This window comes from Elephantulus edwardii, unplaced genomic scaffold (genome assembly GCF_000299155.1).
Source record: "Elephantulus edwardii isolate Elephantulus edwardi_28Jun2011 unplaced genomic scaffold, EleEdw1.0 scaffold00227, whole genome shotgun sequence".
NCBI lineage: Eukaryota > Metazoa > Chordata > Mammalia > Macroscelidea > Macroscelididae > Elephantulus > Elephantulus edwardii.
The window spans coordinates 84,566-93,665 of NW_006399977.1; the positions used below are offsets into that span (position 1 = coordinate 84,566).

The window sequence follows — 9,100 nt, forward strand, 5'->3', positions numbered from 1 at the left end:
AGGGGTTTGTGCGGGGAGAAGGGTGCAACAATGAATGAATGGAATCCCAAAATCTCTGTAGATGTTCATTGAAATGAAAAATAAACAACCTAAAAAAAAAAAAGAGAACAATGTGCAATCAAAGTCCTGGGCCACATTGGAGAACTGGGGGAATTCTTGCTCCACACCAACTGCTGTCACCCTCACCGTTCCAGTTTTTAAATCCTGAGTCAAGCGCAAAACAAAACAAAAAAAACCAACAAAAAAAAATTTAAAAAAGAAACAAAATGTAACAAATAAAGCCATGCCAATTCTCATCTTTTGTGTTTTTTTTTTCTGCGCAAGTTAGGCTTTTTTATCAAGAAAGGGTGTAACGCAACTAAACCGTCCGCCTAGAAGCATTTGCGGTGGACGATGGAGGGGCCAGACTCGTCGTACTCCTGCTTGCTGATCCACATCTGCTGGAAGGTGGACAGGGAGGCCAGGATGGAGCCGCCGATCCACACAGAGTATTTGCGCTCAGGGGGAGCGATGATCTTGATCTTCATCGTGCCGGGGGCCAGCGCTGTGATCTCCTTCTGCATCCTGTCGGCGATGCCTGGATACATGGTGGTCCCACCAGACAGCACTGTGTTGGCGTAGAGGTCCTTGCGGATATCAACGTCACACTTCATGATGGAGTTGAAGGTAGTTTCGTGGATGCCACAAGACTCCATGCCCAGGAAGGAGGGCTGGAAGAGTGCCTCGGGGCAGTGGAAACGCTCATTGCCGATGGTGATGACCTGCCCATCGGGTAGCTTGTAGCTCTTCTCCAAGGAGGAAGAGGAAGCCGCCGTGGCCATCTCCTGCTCCAAGTCCAGGGCAACATAACAGAGTTTCTTCTTGATGTCACGCACAATTTCCCGCTCAGCCGTGGTGGTGAAGCTGTAGTCTCGCTCGGTGAGGATCTTCATAAGGTAGTCCGTCAGGTCCCGGCCAGCCAGGTCCAGATGCAGGATGGCATGGGGGAGGGCGTACCCCTCATAGATGGGCACAGTGTGGGTGACCCCATCGCCGGAATCCATCACATTGCCGGTGGTTCGGCCAGAGGCATACAAGGGACATCACGGCCTGGATGGCAATGTAGATGGCAGGGGTGTTGAAGGTCTCGAACATGATCTGGGTCATCTTCTCCCGGTTAGCCTTGGGGTTCAGGGGGGGCCTCCGTCAGCAGCACAGGGTGCTCTTCGGGGACCACACGCAGCTCGTTGTAGAAGGTGTGTGCCAGATCTTCTCCATATCGTCCCAGTTGGTGACAATGCCATGCTCGATGGGGTACTTGAGGGTCAGGATGCCTCTTTTGCTCTGGGCTTCGTCACCCACGTAGGAGTCCTTCTGGCCTATGCCCACCATCAAGCCCTGGTGCCGAGGGCGCCCCATGATGGAGGGGAAGACAGCCCGGGGAGGGGGGCGGAGTCGCCTGCGAAGCCGGCCTTCCACATGCCGGAGTCGTTGTCAACCACGAGCGCAGCGATGTCATCATCCATGGTGAGCTGGGGGTGGCAGGTGTGAACCGATGGCAATGACTGTGCGAAGGGGCCTGTGCTCTGGGGCGGACGAGGTGTCGGCTGTCAGGGTCTGGTATTCTTAAAAATTATTTTTGGAATTGTTGTTAAGTGCTGTCGAGTCACAGGCGACTTATAGCGACCCTATGAAGGAGAGTCCTCAACACTTGGGTGCCTTTCATCCTCTCTCCAGGTTCATAGGGTTTCCGGAGGCAAGCTATTATGGAAGTAGATGGCACTCCTCCTTCCTTTTTGGAATTATATAGTAGCATGGATGGCATATATTTTCAAAGTATTTTTACAGAACTGTTTTTACAACTAAAATCATGCCTGGTCACCATATTTACAAAGCAGAAAATAGAATGAACTCTTTAATTGAAAGTTGGGATGTGGCTGGCAGGACTGATGGGTACTCAGTACCCTCTTTTACTTCAAAGATATTTTTAATTTCTTGACCTCTTGAATCATTAGTTAGAGACAACAGATGTGGTAGAGAGGGGATTGTATAGCAATGAAAGAACTTTACTTTTACTTTTCAAAGAGAAGAGCTAAATGGTGGGGAGGTTGGCCAGGGAGAAGAGGGCAACCATGAATGAGTGGAAATCCAAAGTCTCTGTAAACATTCATTAAAATTATTTTTAAAGAATAAATAAATTTTTTTAAAAAGAACTAGAGAAACTTGGTGCTGGACATGATTGTGACACTAAAGAGTTGTGTGATTGTAACCAATCATTTAACAGCTCTGAGCCTCTCTCTCTCCTGTAAAATAGTAGAAAAAGAAAAAAAAAATTTGGAAAAATCTTTACAAATAAAAAAAAATTAGCAAACTGAGGACAAGTTTATTTAGCTGGAGAAATAATTCCATTTTTAATAAAAGCTTATACACGTCCTTTAAAAACCTGAACTTGTCAGAAGTTTTCTGTTCTCTGACCTTTCCTTACTTTCTTTAACTGAGCCTCTCTTATATAAGAGCGTTTGAAACCTCTTAATCAGGATACTGCTCTTGAATGTTTCCTTAGCTCATGGGACACATTTGACTGGGCCCAGCCTCCTCACTCCTGGATAAAGCTTCAGAATGACACAGCATGAACACAGTTTCAATCGCCTACACTTCATCAACCAATTTCTCCTCAAGGTTTAACATTAGGCCCACAACTAACAATTCTCTCATTCCCTTACTGTTCCCTATGGGGGAAGGAATTATCAAAACTGTGTCCTCTTTCAGTCATGTGATGAGTGCAGCCCAAATCCATAATCTCCTGGGTTTAAAGTGTCTCACTGACCACCGCTTATCAGCTGAATGAGAATGAAAATGGACCAATTTCTGTCTCCTAAAGTCTCATCTGGACACATCCATTAAAAGCATTAGCATATAGAGTGGGGCTTGCAGAAGTCATTCAACTGCTAGTTAGTCCCCCTAAAGGTGTCCTCACGGGGGTTGTTGGCTTGTAGCACACATACCTGCCTTCCTTCGCTTGTATCTTCTGGTATTGCACATGATGTCTATCTAGCACATGCCTTCCCATAAATATGGATGACGGGAAACCCATTTTTTTAAATGAGTCTATGTTATTTAAAATACATATAGAGATGTGAGAGGTGATGATATTGACTTCTCTTCCTTAAAAAGATTTGATAAATTCAAATCCCTGTGCTTATAAATATGATCTATTTGGAATGGGAGATATTTCTTTCACTTAGTTGATGAGATGATGAAAAAAATAGGATGGATCCTAGTACTAATCACTTCTGGGTGGTGATATAGAAAGAACAGAATAGACATATAAACACACAGAAGAAAAGACATACACACACATGCAGAGCAGATACATCTACAAACCCAATACTAGGACCCTCCAGGATTTGTGGTAGCTACCCAACTCAACAATCTGCGTTATGCAGATGACACAACCCTGCTTGCTGAAACTGAAGAGGACCTGAAGCACCTGCTGCAGAGGGTCAAGGACTGCAGCCTACAATATGGATTGAGGCTCAATGTCAAGAAGACAAAGATTCTCACCACTGGACCAATTGGCAGCATCAAGATGGATGGTGAAGAGATTGAGATTGTTCACAGCTTTAGTCTGCTTAGCACCAGTAGCCAGGAAATTAAAAGGTGCATTGCCATGGGAAAGTCTGTTGTTAGGGACCTCTCCAAAGTACTGAAGAGCAATGGTGTCTCTCTGGAGACTAAGGTGTGTTTGATACAGGCGATGCTCTTTGCAATCACTTGTTATGCATCAGAGAGTTGGACAGTGACCAAAGAGGATAGAAGGAGAATTGATGCCTTTGAGCTGTGGTGCTGGAGAAGAGTATTGAGAATACCATTGACTGCTAGGAAAACAAACAGATTCATCCTGGAAAGGGTTAAACCAGGTGGCTCCTTGGAGGCAAGGATTCTGAGGCTCCGTCTAACATACTTTGGACATATTGTGAGGAGAGACAGGTCCTTGGAGAAGGACATCATGCTTGGGAGGGTGGAGGTGAAGGAGGGGAAGGCCCTCTATGAGGTGGATTGATTCAGTGACTGGGATAATCAGGATGGGCGTGTCAGAGACAGTGCGACTGACACAGGACAGAGCAGAGTTTAGGGCTGTTGTACATAGGGTCGCTATGAGTCGCAAGCGACTCAACGGCACATAAAAACAACAACAACACCCAACTCAACTGATTGCCATTAATTCATTGACTCATATATGGTACTGTAGCAAGTTTCAGAGGCTGTAAATTTCAAAGGATAAGATTGCTCATCTTTCTTCTGCAGGATAGCTGGTGGGTTTGAACCACTAGAGAGATACTATTTTTGGAGTAACAGTGCAACTCCCACTAGACAACACCACAAAAGCTCCCTGGTAGCTGCAAGGAGCTGAAATAAGGAGAGACCTCCTTCCAGGGCCATCATCTGAATTCAGACATTTAGCTTCTAGAAAACTGTCAGAAAATAATTGTGTTCTTTACAGCTACTATTTGTGGCATTTCTAGTTACAGCAGCATCAGTAACTAAGACAGAATGTAATAACTCCTGGGGTTTTATTCCTTCATAATGTCTACGTACTGCATTTTTCATCACTTTCTCATAGTTCCAACGAAGTCTTTGTAAAGAAGTCCCAAGTAACTTCAAATAGACCACATCTAAAATCAATATTTTCTTTCTACCAAAATACTTCTTTTTCCCAAGTTCCCAAGTCCCTCAGGCCAAAAAAATATCTGAAATTGTCCAAGATTTTCCTTTCCTCCATGACCTTCTAGTTAACACATCATCATTCAGTCATTAGTATCAGTTCATGGGAAAATCTACTCGTTTTAAAATGGTCACTTAATTATTATTTTTTAAATCTTCAAAGCAGAATGAAAACTGGAAGAGGTTTTAGGGAATCATGTGCATTTTGACTGCTTATTTAACTTCTCATAAGTTCAAGCACAATCTAAGGGTTAAAAAATTTTAATTACAGAGGTTGCATGATAAAATTATTTCTCAGAGAAACATCTCTGAGTGCCGTTTGTTAATTGGTTTTTCTTTCTATGCCAAATGCATTAAGAGTTTGTCATATTTTAAATGTAATGTAATTAGGTATAAATTCAAGAGAAGAGTAGGCATTATGAAAGTTTTGACCCCAGTTTCCTTAGAAATTATTATTACTAATTACATTCTCCAAATTTATATTCATAGCATCCTAAGCAAAGCTACAAGGAGGGCATCTGGTCTGATCTGGTGCTAATAAGGAAAATACTGTAGGGGCCGGATTCAGGCTAAGCTTCAGGTACTCAAGTATTTTTGTGTGAACCCCCTACTATATCTTTCCAATGGAATTCTGACTTATTCTGAACCTCACACTGTGAGAGGGATACAAAATACAAGAAATAAAAATAAACCCAAGAATTAAAGGTAATGACTACAGGAAAAGAAACCATAGGCCTGGTACCTTCTTTGCTACCTGGAGTCGCTGGGTGAAGCTTTTGTCAGCACAAAGCTTCCTTTGGTTACTAAGCTCAAATTCAGTTACAGAGTCATGCGCTCCTTGGGAGGTAATACATATTATAGAGTAAGTTGAGGTGGGTAAGAAAAAAGAAAAATGTAGACTTCCTCGTGCGGAATTATATGAATAAAGATGGAGGTCTTTTGAAAAAGCAGATTCCTAGTAGAATCCCAATTACTAGGCTCTAATTTGGATTAGAAAGACTAAACCACTTTTGAGACTCAAAAAGAAGATACTTTTGTCTCCAAAACTTCATATTTCCTAGATAATTGTGTTTTAATCTATGCACACAATAGATATTTTCTGTGTTGGGTAAGATTTCTTTCCTTTCCTTAAATCTATCATTATAGGGATGAGATTTTTTTCTTTCAGTGTTATGTGTATGGCAAAAAAAAAGTCAGCAATTTTTATCAAAGAAGAGAAAGGCAGTCTTTCTTTACGTTATCCTCTTCAGTTGCTTTGGCTATTTGGAGGCAATATAAGGAGCTCTGGTACTTGATCTTCAAAAGCTGGGAACTGATCTCATATCTGATGATCTATGGCTTTTTCTTTTTTTTTTTTATTTCCTTTTGCTTAGCAGGAACTGCATTCCTCTGAGATAACAAGGCACACCATTAGAAGAGCAAATAACTTGTACATTAAATTTATTTTAATTAGAATAAGAGGCAATGCAGTTAGTTTAGCTAAGGCTCTCTGGGAATAACTTGAGAAAAATTATAATCTAACAGAAGAATCCAGACTTAACATAAAGAAGATCAGTTCCTTAGTTCTACCATCTGTTTACTTTTTCTCCTTAAAGGAGAATAGGGAGCTCTGATTGGTGTAGTCTGTAGTGAATTGTACTGCTTACTTACAGTCCAGGCATCTCTGGCAGTTCGAATCCTCTAGTGTCTTCATGGGAGAAAAATGGTCAGTCTCCTTCCATTGTTACTTAGAGTATCAGAAACTGATGGAGGGTCACTAAGAGTTGGAATTGAGAGTTTGATATTAATAAAAGGAAAACAGTAATAGATGCTTTTGGTGCTGTGGCCCAATACCCTAGCATAAACAGTTAAGTGACAGAATTCCCACCTTTTTTGTTGGAGAGTATTCCTACCTTCCATGTTGGAAAGAATTTCCACCTTCAATGATGGAGATCCATGTTCAATTTCCAGTCAGCATCACCAATCCCCCACAAGGGATGTATTGCATATTGCTAAGATGCTGAAAAATTTTCAGCAGAGTTTCCAAATTGAGATGAACTAGGAAGAAGTAGAACTGATGTTTTACTTCTAAATATCAGACAAGAAAGTCCTATGGTCCCACCCACAACTGATCATGGGGTTAATACAGGATTGGGTAGTATTTTGTCCCATCGATCCGCAGAATCTCATAAGTTGTCAGCTAATAACATTTTTTTTAAAAAGGAAAGAGCTCAGTCTCCATCCTTTAAAGCTGAAAACAACTCATAGCTGACTCTCCAGTGAGTTTTCAGGGGTTGTAAATTACTCCAGAAGAGATTGTCCATTTTTCTTCCATAAATAAATTGGTGGAGTCAAACTGTCGACCTTTGGGTTGGCAGGACAACGTCCTATCCACTTCTTTTTGTTAGATGCTGTCAAGTACAAAGCGTAATGACCCTTTGAACAATAGACCTGAGCCCTGTTCTATCCCATGCTGAGGCAACGTGCATAAGTTGCTTGAGACTTCTGTATCTCAATCTGACTACCAAGATGAAGGTTAACGACTAAATATTCTGAAAGATCTTTCTCAACTTCACACCCCACCAACAAGATAAGTGTGCCACCTGGGGTTGGGATGGCTTCCAGAGAAAGAATCAATGTTAAGATGATTGGCTTGGGGGAAAGATGGCATGCATTCTGGATAAAGGAAGAACATGCAAAAGAGAAATGACAAAGTAAATGCAGATGATTCCTTCATATCATAGTGTCTTGTGACATAATAACATAAGTGGAAGCAGTAAAACTGTCCAAAGTCAAAGATTGAAACGTTGACTTTATGAGGGTATAACTGCTGTGTTGGGGATAATTTTTGGCTTGAATACTGAAGACTTTCTTATGGGGTCCCACAGAGTAGGTTCAATCTGCCAATTTTAGGTCAACTGCAAACCATTTGTGTCTGGATCCTTTTTCTTCTTCTGGCCCCTGCTCATCTTTTCCACAACTCTTGATACGACTACATGTATACTGCCCAACTATGATGAACTATATCCAGTTTTTAGGAAATACCGAGGTAATGGCCAGTCCACAGTGAGTTACACTGCTAATCCAAAGGCTGCTTTTCTCTACCAGTTCAAATCTACCAGCTTTCCCATGGGAGATTTATAGCACGGAGATTAGCTCTACTGGAAAGTTGGAATCAACTTGACAGCAATGAGTAAAGTAAGTGATGACACATCAGCGTCTCAGCACATACTATTTATTTGTCAAGAACGCATTCCATCATTCCTCACTTATTAGCCCACTTATAAAGAAAGTAATTTCTTGAGACTCAGTATAACTGTCAAAACCTGTGTATATTCTTCCCTACTTTCACTCCCAGCAGAGCTCTGGTGGCTTAGGGGGAAGGAATTGTGCTGTCAAACCAAAGACGCATAGGTGGAATTTACCATCTGCTCCACAGGAGCATGAAGGTCAATCTCCTCCTGTGTTATTTACTGCCTATGGAAACCTGCTGAAGGGTTACCTATGCGTGAGTTCTGACCCGAGAGTACTGAGTAACAGCATCATGATCACTTTCACAAGTTAGATCTGGCTACTGCCTTCTCAGTACTTCTCTTTTGCTTGTCTGTACCTGTAATATCATTACCATATTATACTGTAGTTACTGTTTCACAAACTTACTCCACTCAGAATAAATCTGGATTCTGTTTATTTTGCCCAGTACTCACTCACTCAGTGACTCACTCACTCACTCATTACCGTTGAGTCAGAACTGAGTCATAAATGACTCTCCCATAGGTTTTCAAGGTCATTAATAGCATGGGAGGAGATTTCTTATCCTTCCTCCTCCAAGCAGCTGATGAATCCAAACCACAAGAGAAGCATGGCCCATGAGTTAACAGCACCGTTCTCTATGGACTGAGGCACCAGAGCTCCATTACCTTTCTATCCTGTTCCACATGTATCCTGGTTCTAGAACAGTCCCTGACAAACGCCAGTAAACTCAGTAAGTCTAGGAAGAATGAATAAACTGGAACTGCATTGTGACTTGCAAGAAGGGCTCTAGTCATTTTTCCTTTCATGGGCCACTCTGTCAACAAAGAACACTGGTATGTTGTTGTTGTTATGTGGTACCTTTGAGTAGGAACCATCCTCTCTATAGCTGACCTTCTAGTGTGTTTTCAGAGGCTGTAAGAGATAGAGAAGAGACCATGGGAAGAGATTGTCCATCTTTCTCTTACAGAGCAGTTGGTAAATTCAAACCACATAGCTTTAGGTGGGCAGTGCAATTCCTTACCACCAAGCCACTAGAGCACTCTCGTGATTCATGAGGAAGAAGAAAAAAGAAAAAGAAGAAAGAAGAAGAAGAGGAGGAGGAGGAGGAAGGGGAGGAGTGGAGAAAGGAGGAGGAGAGAGAGGTGAGGGGAGGGGGAGGAGG

General features: G+C 42.1%; 1 pseudogene; it reads right to left on the reverse strand.

Moving 5' to 3' along the window:
* Positions 1-371: 371 nt before the first annotated feature.
* On the reverse strand, positions 372-1,505 carry LOC102846470 (annotated as a pseudogene).
* Positions 1,506-9,100: the final 7,595 nt, after the last annotated feature.